General features: G+C 43.0%; 1 long non-coding RNA gene across 1 annotated transcript; it reads left to right on the top strand.

The window, feature by feature from the left end:
• The first annotated feature begins 1580 nt into the window (after positions 1-1580).
• LOC147140625 (uncharacterized) lies at positions 1581-9372 on the top strand. Its single transcript, XR_015088442.1, has 3 exons — positions 1581-1716; positions 8360-8520; positions 8607-9372. It is a non-coding gene; the product is annotated as an uncharacterized LOC147140625 (long non-coding RNA).
• Positions 9373-10018: the final 646 nt, after the last annotated feature.

Raw genomic sequence — 10018 nt, 5'->3', positions numbered from 1 at the left:
GTAATGGACATTTTTCTGCATATGTGTGAATTTTATTTCATGCAACCCTGACTGCGGATGGTACGATAAAGAATGACAGATGCCTGAGCAGCCACCCCTGGTCACCCTTCACGGAGGTGTTGTGTCACCCCTGGCCACCCTACTGAAACATTTCCGGCTACAGTCCTGGTTAAAACCAATTCAAACTGGGGAATGGCCCCAATCCCTTCAGGCTCCACACTATCAGGTTTGGCCTTGTTGCTTCTTTTAGCAGCAGACAAGTAAACATAATAGTAATGTGGATGAATGAAAAAAAAATTGTTCTCTGCATCTTCACCGATTGGAGCCATGAAAAGTTAGAACAAAAATATTTGTGTTTTAACACAATTTGATAATCATTACACTAAAAACAAATGAACAAATACTTTAGGAATACACTATTCTTTCTCGTCTTGCTTTCGCTACATGATGCCCTTGAAGTCTTTGAATACAAGTTGTGCCAAGATCTTGATGGCTTTGCATGTGTGTGTGTGTGTGTGTTTATGCATGTGTGCGTGCGTGTGCGTGTTTTCTGTGTGACAGGTGCCACGCCATGCTGATGATTACTGGAGACAGAGAGTTTAAATATTAAAGTAGGCCTTAATAACTGAAAGCTCTCAAACACACCTTCAACATGGATGGGCAAGCTCGGTTCAAAACACACTCGCCCACATGTGTTCCAGCCTTGACAGTAAGTAGCTTTCCTCAACATATGAATGTGTGCGTGGGGGTGCGCGTGTGTGTGTGTGTGTTTGCATGCATGCGACACAAGGTTGGATTCGGTCTTGTTTTTAATCAGTGGGATTTTGCAAATGGCCTCAGGCTTCTCCCAGGGACTAATTAGTGATGTGGCTCCAGCATAATAAATAAACACATACACAAGCATCAATGCTGCAACAGAAGCACAAAAAAGAACAGAGAAGTGAGAGGATTTTCACATTAAATGGAAAAAGTTTGTATGTAAAAGGGAAGTAAACAACTGAAATACTGCGGCTTGATCCATACTGCTGCTCCTCAATTTCTGGCCTTTACACTCTGTTTCTGAGTTTCCACTTTCTGTTTCCCACTGTCTTTGTGTGTCCCTCTCGCTCTCTCTCTCATACACACACGCGTGCGCAGCTTCCACAGTGTAATGTGTTGACAGCCTGCGCGCAAGTGAGAGCAGAAGGATGACGGCCTAAGAGAATACCTCAGGCTTTTGCACACTGCACCTTAATGTGCACACGCAGACATTGACACGCGCACACACCTACACACATTCTGGCTGTGTAAACCAGAGAGATTAGCAGCTCATTACCATACCACAGGGGGGCTGTGCACGAGGCCCTACGTGTTTCTGTCTGTCTGTGTGTTTTTCCTGTGTGTGTGCGTGTTCGCGCGTGTGTGCGCACGCGCGCCACCGTACCTCCGAGCATTGTGAGCATGTGTCCTAACAACAACTGTTCCATTATTTGTCAGTGTGGGCCAGAATGAGCGTGTCTCTAATCAGGGGGACAGCAAAGCGGAGACCGCAGAGAATTACTAAATATGTTTTAATCACGTAGACAATGATCAGATTAAACCGATTCTCCTCGTTAAGCAGCTACAGCAAATTAGTGGCAAGGAGAGCAGCAACACCTGTGGTGTCCATGAACAGATGCAGAGATGATCCAGATTTGCTGTTTGGATTTAGGGCATGATGGTTTTGAAGTTTTCTATGTGAGTTGAATTTTTTTCTTTTATTTTAACACAGCAGATTCACGACAGCAGTGGTGTCCTAAGTCCGGCCGAGGGGCCATCTGCAGCCTGCACAACTTCAAAACTGTGAGGCAGATGATCTTACCATCTGAGTCACCCTTACCATGCTTTTTGGAATTATAGCCAAAGAATTCAATTTTGGATTCTTTGGACAGATTTTCCCACATGCTTTTGGGAAATTTCAATATACAATATATATCTGTGTGTTTTCCTTTTAAAGATAAGATTTAGGTCTTGCCACCCTACCCCATTGCCAAGACATACCGTACAGGAGAAGTTGGAACATTGTTGTCACGTAATGTACTAACCTGCCAGTACTTAACCATAGATCACAGATTTCCATCCAAAGGGCCACTATCCTACAAGTATTACAACCCCAATTCCATTGAAGTTGGGATGTTGTGGAAAATGTATATAACAACAGAATAGTTAGTTGAAACATGGCATTCTGATTTATGTTATGTTTTTGGAATATGGTTTAAGCAGTAATCCACCCATCTCAGTGGGCGGCCATTTTGTCATTTGGGTCGACTGAAAATGAGATCATAGATGCTCAGAGCTCAGCTAACCATATGGGAACCATAGCTCAGCTTCAGAAAACAGGTCAACCGTGATTGATCGTTACCTGAGTAGTTGTGATGTCATTTCCAGTTGACAGAAGTGACAAAATGGCCGCCCCCAGAGATGGCTAAAAACAAGTGGGTTAACTCTTATTCCTCAAACGCAATATTTATCAGAATGCCGTGTTTCAACTAGTGGGCCTACATTGAACATATTCTTGATTTTGAAAAAAATGTTTGGGTTGACTTCAACTTTAATGTGAAAATTGATCAACTTTATTGTTTTTAGCAAATAATCATTAACTTAGAATTTGATTCCTGCAACACGTTCCAAAAAAAGATGGGACAGGGTCATGTTTACCACTGTGTTACATCTTTTCTTTTACCAACATTCACTAAACGTTTGGGAAATGAGAACACTAATTGTTGAAGCTTTGTAGGTGGAACTTTCACATTCTTGTTTGATGTACAGCTTCAGCTGTTCAGCAGTCTGGGGTCTCCATTGTCGTGTGTTACGCTTTCGTCATGTGCCACACATTTTCAATGGGAGACAGGTCTGGACTGCAGGCAGGCCAGTCTAGTACCCACACTCTTTTACTTTGAAGCCACACTGTTGTAAAGCGTGCAGAATGTGTTTTGGCATTGTCTTGCTGAAATAAGCAGGGGCGTCCATGAAAAAGACGTTGCTTGTGTGGCAGCGTATGCTTCTCCAGAACCTGTATGTACCTCTCCGCATTAATGGTGCCTTCACAGATGTGTAACTCACCCATGCCATTGGCACTGACACATTCCCATACTGTCACAGATGCTTGCTTTTGAACTTTGCGTCAGTCCAAGATGGCTATTTTCCTCTTTGGCCCGGAGAACCTGACATCCACAATTTCCAAAAACAATTTGAAACGTGGGCTCGTCAGACCACAGAAGACTTTTCCACTTTGCACCAGTCCATCTTAGATGAGCTCAGGCCCAGAGAAGCCGCCGGCATTTCTGGGTGTTGTTGATAAATGGCTTTCGCTTTGCATAGTAGACTTTTAAGTTGCACTTTTTGCTGTAACGCCGAACTGTATGTACTGACATTGGGTTTCTGAAGTGTTCCTGAGCCTATGTGGTGATTTCCTTTACACAATGATGTCAGTTTTTGATGCAGTGCCACCTGAGGGATCGAAGGTCATGGGCAGTCAATGGTGGTTTTTGGCCTTTTTTTTCTCCAGATTCTTGGAACCTTTTCACAGGATTATGGACCATAGATGATGAAATCCCTAAATTCCTTGCAATTGTACATCGAGGAAGATTGTCCTTAAACTGTTCAACAATTTTCTAACCCACCTCGCCCCATCTTGTGAATGACTGAGCAATTCGGGGAAGCTCCTTTTATATCCAGTCATGGCCCCACCAGCTCCCAATTAGCCTGTTCACCTGTGGGATGTTCCAAACAGGTGTTTGATGAGCATACTTCAACTTTCTCAGTCTTTTTGCTACTTGTCTACTTGAAACGTGTTGCAGTCATAAAATCCTAAATTAATGATTATTTGCCCCCCAAAAAATACAATTTGTCAGTTTGAACATTAAATATCTTGTCTTTGTAGTCTGTTCAATTAAATATAGGGTGAACATGATTTGCAAATCATTGTATTCTGTTTTTATTGACCTTTTACACAACGTCCCAACTTCAATGGAATTGGGGTTGTAGATGTGTCCCTCCTCCAACACAGCTGATTCAAATGGATCGTTATCAGGCTCCGCAGAGCTTGCTGATCAATTGAATCTGGTGTGTTGGAGGAGGGAAACATCTAAAACATGCAGGACAGTGGCCCTCTACGACCGGAGTTGGACACCTCTACCATAGATTTACTGCAGCTCCTTCAGTGTTGTTCTTGGCAGCCTGCGTGAGCAGTTTTCCTCTGGACTTTTTTTTAAACAATTTTGGATGGACATCCTGTGCTTGGTTATGTCACAGTTGTGCCATATTTTCTTCACTCTAGCTGATGACTGTCTTTAACACGGAGTAAAAGAGAGGTCAGTCAGTCTCTGGTATGGATTGTGCTCAATCTTAAAGGTTCCACTCTTTTTGAGCTCGCTCTTAATGTTACTCACCAAATAATCAGCGCTGTTTGAACATTTTCTTGACTCAAAATACCCCCACTCACCCATCGAGGCACGTATGCTGTAATGCCTCTCGTAATCGTAATGTCTGTCTGACATACTGCACGATTCCAGAGAATATTGTAATTATTCCTGAAAAAGCCACCCACTCCCAGTTATTACAACATTCATTTGTATATTAGAAACAATTTTCCATCTCACAGGTTTAACTGCAGGTATATTTCCCCTCCTTAACAATAAAGCTTTTTATTAGCATTGGTGCGGTGGATGCTTCAGGATTGCACACATTGCTGACCAAACTCATTTTGGTGTCACAAATCATGCTCCCAGCTCCACCTGTCGAAGTAGGATTTAAAGAAAATGTACACTTGCATCAATGGATGTGTCTGGAGGGAGATGTTAAACTTAGCTGACGCAGCTGACTCAGGGAAACGATATGTGAATGGTTTGCATACATGTGCAGAATGAAGAGAAGCAGAAAATGATGAATTTTAATGCTACAAACCTGAAGTAAATAATAACAGTTTCGTTCTTCAGTGCAATCAGAAATTTCTCCACATGCTTATAGGTTCCCAATGACAATGTTTCTCACTGTAGTCTTGAAGAGATAACAGTTAACAGCCCAACAGAACACAACAATAATGACCTTGCACGGTGAAAAGTCAAATCTCATCTGCAGTTCTTTTGCAAACTTGAGCTTCTGCTGCTGCTGAGGACAATTCACTAGTGCATAGGAAGAAATAAGCAGTAGAAAATCCTGTTGCCAAGGTCAAGAGAGAATGGTTGATGTAATTGGTTTATGAAGCTTTATCACCTCAGACAACCTTTACGATACACTATATGGACAGAAATAAAAGGACCTGGCTATATCCACATGTAACAAATTCAAGAAAAGTCACAGTGGTGAGTCCCACTCAGTGATTGTAGGCGTGAATGTGATTGTGACTGCTACCTGTCTGTGCACACTTCCCTTCAAAAGTATAGGAACATCCATTGAGGCCAATTCCTTTCGTTTTGCTGGAGGCGAAAAACATTTGGATTTGATTTGACATCAAAGGATGAATATGAGACAAGAGCTCAACTGTTTATTTTTTATTTATAGCTTTTGTTGGAACCCGACTTTTATCATGTGAGCAAAAGTATGGGAACGCTTGACTGACGGTTGTGATTTGTAGCCCCGATATACAGTATATCTTATATTGATTATTCAATAGTGCTGAATGTCTATGTAAAGTTTCCAATTTCGTTTTTGCCTATGCAAGACTGCATTTGGGATAATTAGAGCTTTAACCAAAGTAAAAAGCAATGGGCTGTCTGTAGGTTAAAAAAACAAGCAATTGGGAAGCTGAGGGAATAAGGAAAATCAATCGTAGCTGAAACACCTATCAGGACTGTCCTGATGAAGAAATAAACCACAATAAAGTAACATCAGATGGGAGAGAAGGAAACAACAAGAGTAATGACGAAGACAGACACATGTTGAGACGGGTTCATGATCCTTCATTGATGACTTCATGTGTCACAACACATGATGGCAGAAGCAAAATCAACTCCGAAGTCTACAGAAACATTTTGTCTATTTGAAAAAAAAAAACTGATTGGGAGATCCTTTGCCACAAAGATATTGACACAAAAACAACAATGTAGTTCATGGTGGGGGCAAATGTTTTAGATTGAAAATCTCAAGACTTAAACCCTATTAGGCATGCATTTTATCTGCTAGCAAATCAAGCCAAATCATAATTTAAAATTCATCTTTTCCAATACTTTTTGCTCCTAAATAAAAATATGCTGTTGGATTACAAATAAAGCATTCTTGAGTTTTTTGAGTTGTTGTTTTTTTAATCAGTTCCATATGTAAACGTCTGGAAATAAAAGCTAAATGTTGATCTCATATTTTGAGGTCAAACCCAAATGTTTGTGAGTATTTCTGAGAGTTCCCTCCCCAAACCTGAAAGGATTGTCCAAAAATGTCTTGGTATGATCTAGAATCAAGATTGTGGGAAAACTAAAGAACATAGTGGCAGCAATCACTTGATACTAAATTGAATAGGCGGTACATTAAACAGTTTGTTCTGAATATTTGGAAAAGAGCTGCGGTGGAAATTTACCAGAAAAGACTGCGGCATGTGATCAGAGAACAATGTATTTGTCTTTAGACTTGCTGAAGTAGAATGTGAACCATTATCCAAGGCTATTCCTGTATGCTGTAATTGTCAACTAATTTTATGTGATGTTGAGTCTTCTATAAGTGCCCCCACTGGCACTTTGCTAATCAGAAGACTTTGTGTTGCACAGAGTGTGCAAGATGCTTTAACCGACTTGTCTTCCTCCATGCATAGAATAAAAAAGGACAAGAATACTCTTTCCTCTTCAGTGTTTATTGCGGTGATTGGCCACAACAATCCCTTTTTTTCAGGAAATGATAATAGCCCTTGATGGTATTAACAAACATACAAAAAATGGTTTCAAAACTGTTGTAATCATTCTAACAAGCGTTCCCGTGCTTTGGGAAGACATTAGAGGCAGAGGACAACAACTTTTGCTTGACTGACGACTGGAGGCGAGACGACGCTGTTGACAACAACAGAAACATCCAGGGGCAGAACTATTTTAAAGATGACAATCAGTGACTTTCCTTTCTACTTCTGAGAGAAAAGTGGAACCCAAAGGTGGAGCTCTATTTGGTCGTATAAAACCAAATTCCGCGTGTGCTCGTCTAGTCTGTCTGTCTGCGCGTGTGAGTGCGTGTGTTCGTCTCTCACTCCAAGACGCATGCTCACGGCACACCTCTTCACAATCAGAAATCAGCGGATGGCTGCAGAGAGAAAAGGGAATTCATTAAACTCAGCCACCCACGCCGGGCCGCACAAGAGACGGGGGGTAGAGAGGGAAGGAAGGCGGGGAGGATGATGATGATGATGATGAGAGAAAGGGCAAAGACGGCAAAGGAAAGAGAGCTTGAGAGAGAGGAAAACGAGGGAAAGGGAGAATAACGCATTACAGAGCAATACACGTGTGGGAGAAGGCGTGTGGAAGTCTTTCGAGTAGTTGAGGTCATCAAAGTCGCTTGACAACTGTTGACCAATCATGACTCACCCCGCTGTGTTTCAAAGGCTGCCCTGGAATTGGACGTTTGTGGGGTCAAGGCCCCCCGCGCCGCTTCGCTCTCAGTTCGGTGTGTGCCCATGAGCAAGACACTCAAGCCTTTCGGTACTCTTTTCCTCGACTGTCAACATAACGCTAATGTTATATTTCAGTATGTTGACTGCAGATTATGTCATTTGAATGTAGTCCAGGCCTAAAAATGCACACATTTGCAAATATTAATCACGTCAAAGCGACCTCCGTCACTCCATCCTCATCCCAGACCTAATCCAAGCAGCGCTAATCTGGTTAACTGGAGCTGTTTGTGAAATGAACAAAAGCCTAATCTAATTCCCATTTAGCACTAATTAAGAGATTATTGACCTCTCATCCAATTATCATCACCATCAAGCTTGATCAAAAGGCAAAGAGCAAAGTCAAAAATTGAACGTTAGCACCCGCTAGAGAATATGTGTGAACTCACATAAAATACACACGCACTCCACCTAAAGCGTTTTACTGTCCAGAATGTCAGCAGTCATCTCCCAGCACCATGGCCTGTCACAGAATGAAAGAATGTCAGAATGCATCTGAGGTGTGTGTGTGTGTGTGTGCGGGTGTGTATGCGCGCGTGTGTGAGTGAGAGAGAGGGAGAAACAGAAGCTGAGGGATGGAGGAACCGAAGCAGGGAGGGTTTGTCCTTGAAGGAGGACAGAGGTGTTCAGCTGGATCTAATGTGATGGAGGAAACAACTGGGGCACACACACACACACTCACACACACACACACGCATTGCATTTCAGATAAAAAAGAACATTTAATCCATCTGACTAAATGTGTTTGTCCCGTTCAAGCCTCCACAGAGCAGCCTTTTATTGGAGAGCGTGAGCGAGCGCGAGAGCGAGAGCGAGAGCGCGGCCCCGTCCGTCCCAGCCGGGCTGTGCAAAGGTCCTCAGCATCAGCATCATTATCATCTGCAGCAGCGCCTCTCGGACGCACCAGCACATGATCAAAGGCAAGCGTCTCAATCTTCTTTCCTCAGCGCAGAGCCGCTCTGGCATCTTGGTCCTGCCATAATCCTCTCATTGATCTGTTTCACAGAGTTCAGTGCGTCGGGCCTTCTGGGTTGAGGGTTAAAGATGCCGAGGAACGTCTGCCAGAGTTTGCTGCACTGAGTGCCAGAGCTTGTTAAAGCCCTACCGAGCGAGCGGGCGGCGTCCTTTCCACAAATTGTTCTCAAGGTGCTTTGCTTCTGAATTGATTTCAATCTTTTAACCCGTATTCTTGCATTTGCATAGTTTCATCCTTTAGTCAAGGCTGCATTCATTGGTTTTCTCTATACTGTACGGTAGTAGCAATTAAAAGGCATTCCCGCCGCAACACGTCTGCGTGAAATATGGGGACAAATTAATTCGCCTTACTCCTTCCTTCCCTTTGAAGTCCGTGAGGGGGAGTTAGACTGGAAGGCACAAAGAAGGGCTGGAAGGTGTGGATGAAAACTGGGAACAATAGAGCTGAGTTATTACCTCAGTTCAGCCAAATGCAGACCTTGTGCCACTCCACGTCCCCATCTACTGGTGTCTTGAAAGGCTGCAAGAATGTTCTGCTGACTTGACTTCATGGATAGAATGCTAAAAGAATAACTGCCACAAGCAATTAACTCCCCGGTAAGAAAATGTATAGCCCGTGTGATGGAAACATTAACTGTCAGTGGATAAAGACGTGTGAATGGTAATTGTTTTAACAACAAAAGTATTAGCCCCCACTCCCCCCCAAAAAAATGCCACATTATTTCATACACTGCCCAACCTAAAAATCATGAGCCATGCACAGTATGGCATCCAATACATGCATATTGACAAGTATTTTTTTATTATTATTTCCAAAATATGGTTACCTCAGGGGCGGCACGGTGGTCGACTGGTTAGCACGTCCGCCTCACAGTTCAGAGGTCGTGGGTTCGATCCCGGCTCCGGCCTCCCTGTGTGGAGTTTGCATGTTCTCCCCGTGCCTGCGTGGGTTTTCTCCGGGCACTCCGGTTTCCTCCCACATTCCAAAAACATGCATGGTAAGTTGATTGGATACTCTAAAATTGCCCCTAGGTGTGATTGTGAGTGCGGTTGTTTGTCTCTGTGTGCCCTGCGATTGGCTGGCAACCAGTTCAGGGTGTCCCCCGCCTACTGCCCAAAGACAGCTGGGATAGGCTCCAGCACGCCCCGCGACCCTTGTGAGGAGAAGCGGTACAGATAATGGATGGATGGATGGTTACCTCAGTTAGTTTGAAACAGATCTCAAGCAGGTCTCATGAAGTACAGGTCTATAATGTCGTTGTGAACTAAAATCACAATAATACCTCACTTACTACGTCAATCAAAACGGAACATTACTACCTTCAAAAAAAAGTCAACCCAAACATATTTTTTCTAAGAATATGTTCTATGCAAGCCCACTAGTTGAAACAGGGCATTCTGATAAATATTGCATTTGTGGAATAAGTGTTAACCCACACATTT

Source organism: Filicampus tigris, chromosome 10 (assembly GCF_054856515.1).
Source record: "Filicampus tigris isolate MCC_2025a chromosome 10, RoL_Ftig_1.0, whole genome shotgun sequence".
NCBI classification, from domain to species: Eukaryota; Metazoa; Chordata; class Actinopteri; order Syngnathiformes; family Syngnathidae; genus Filicampus; species Filicampus tigris.
This window is presented reverse-complemented; position numbering and strand designations above follow the sequence as displayed.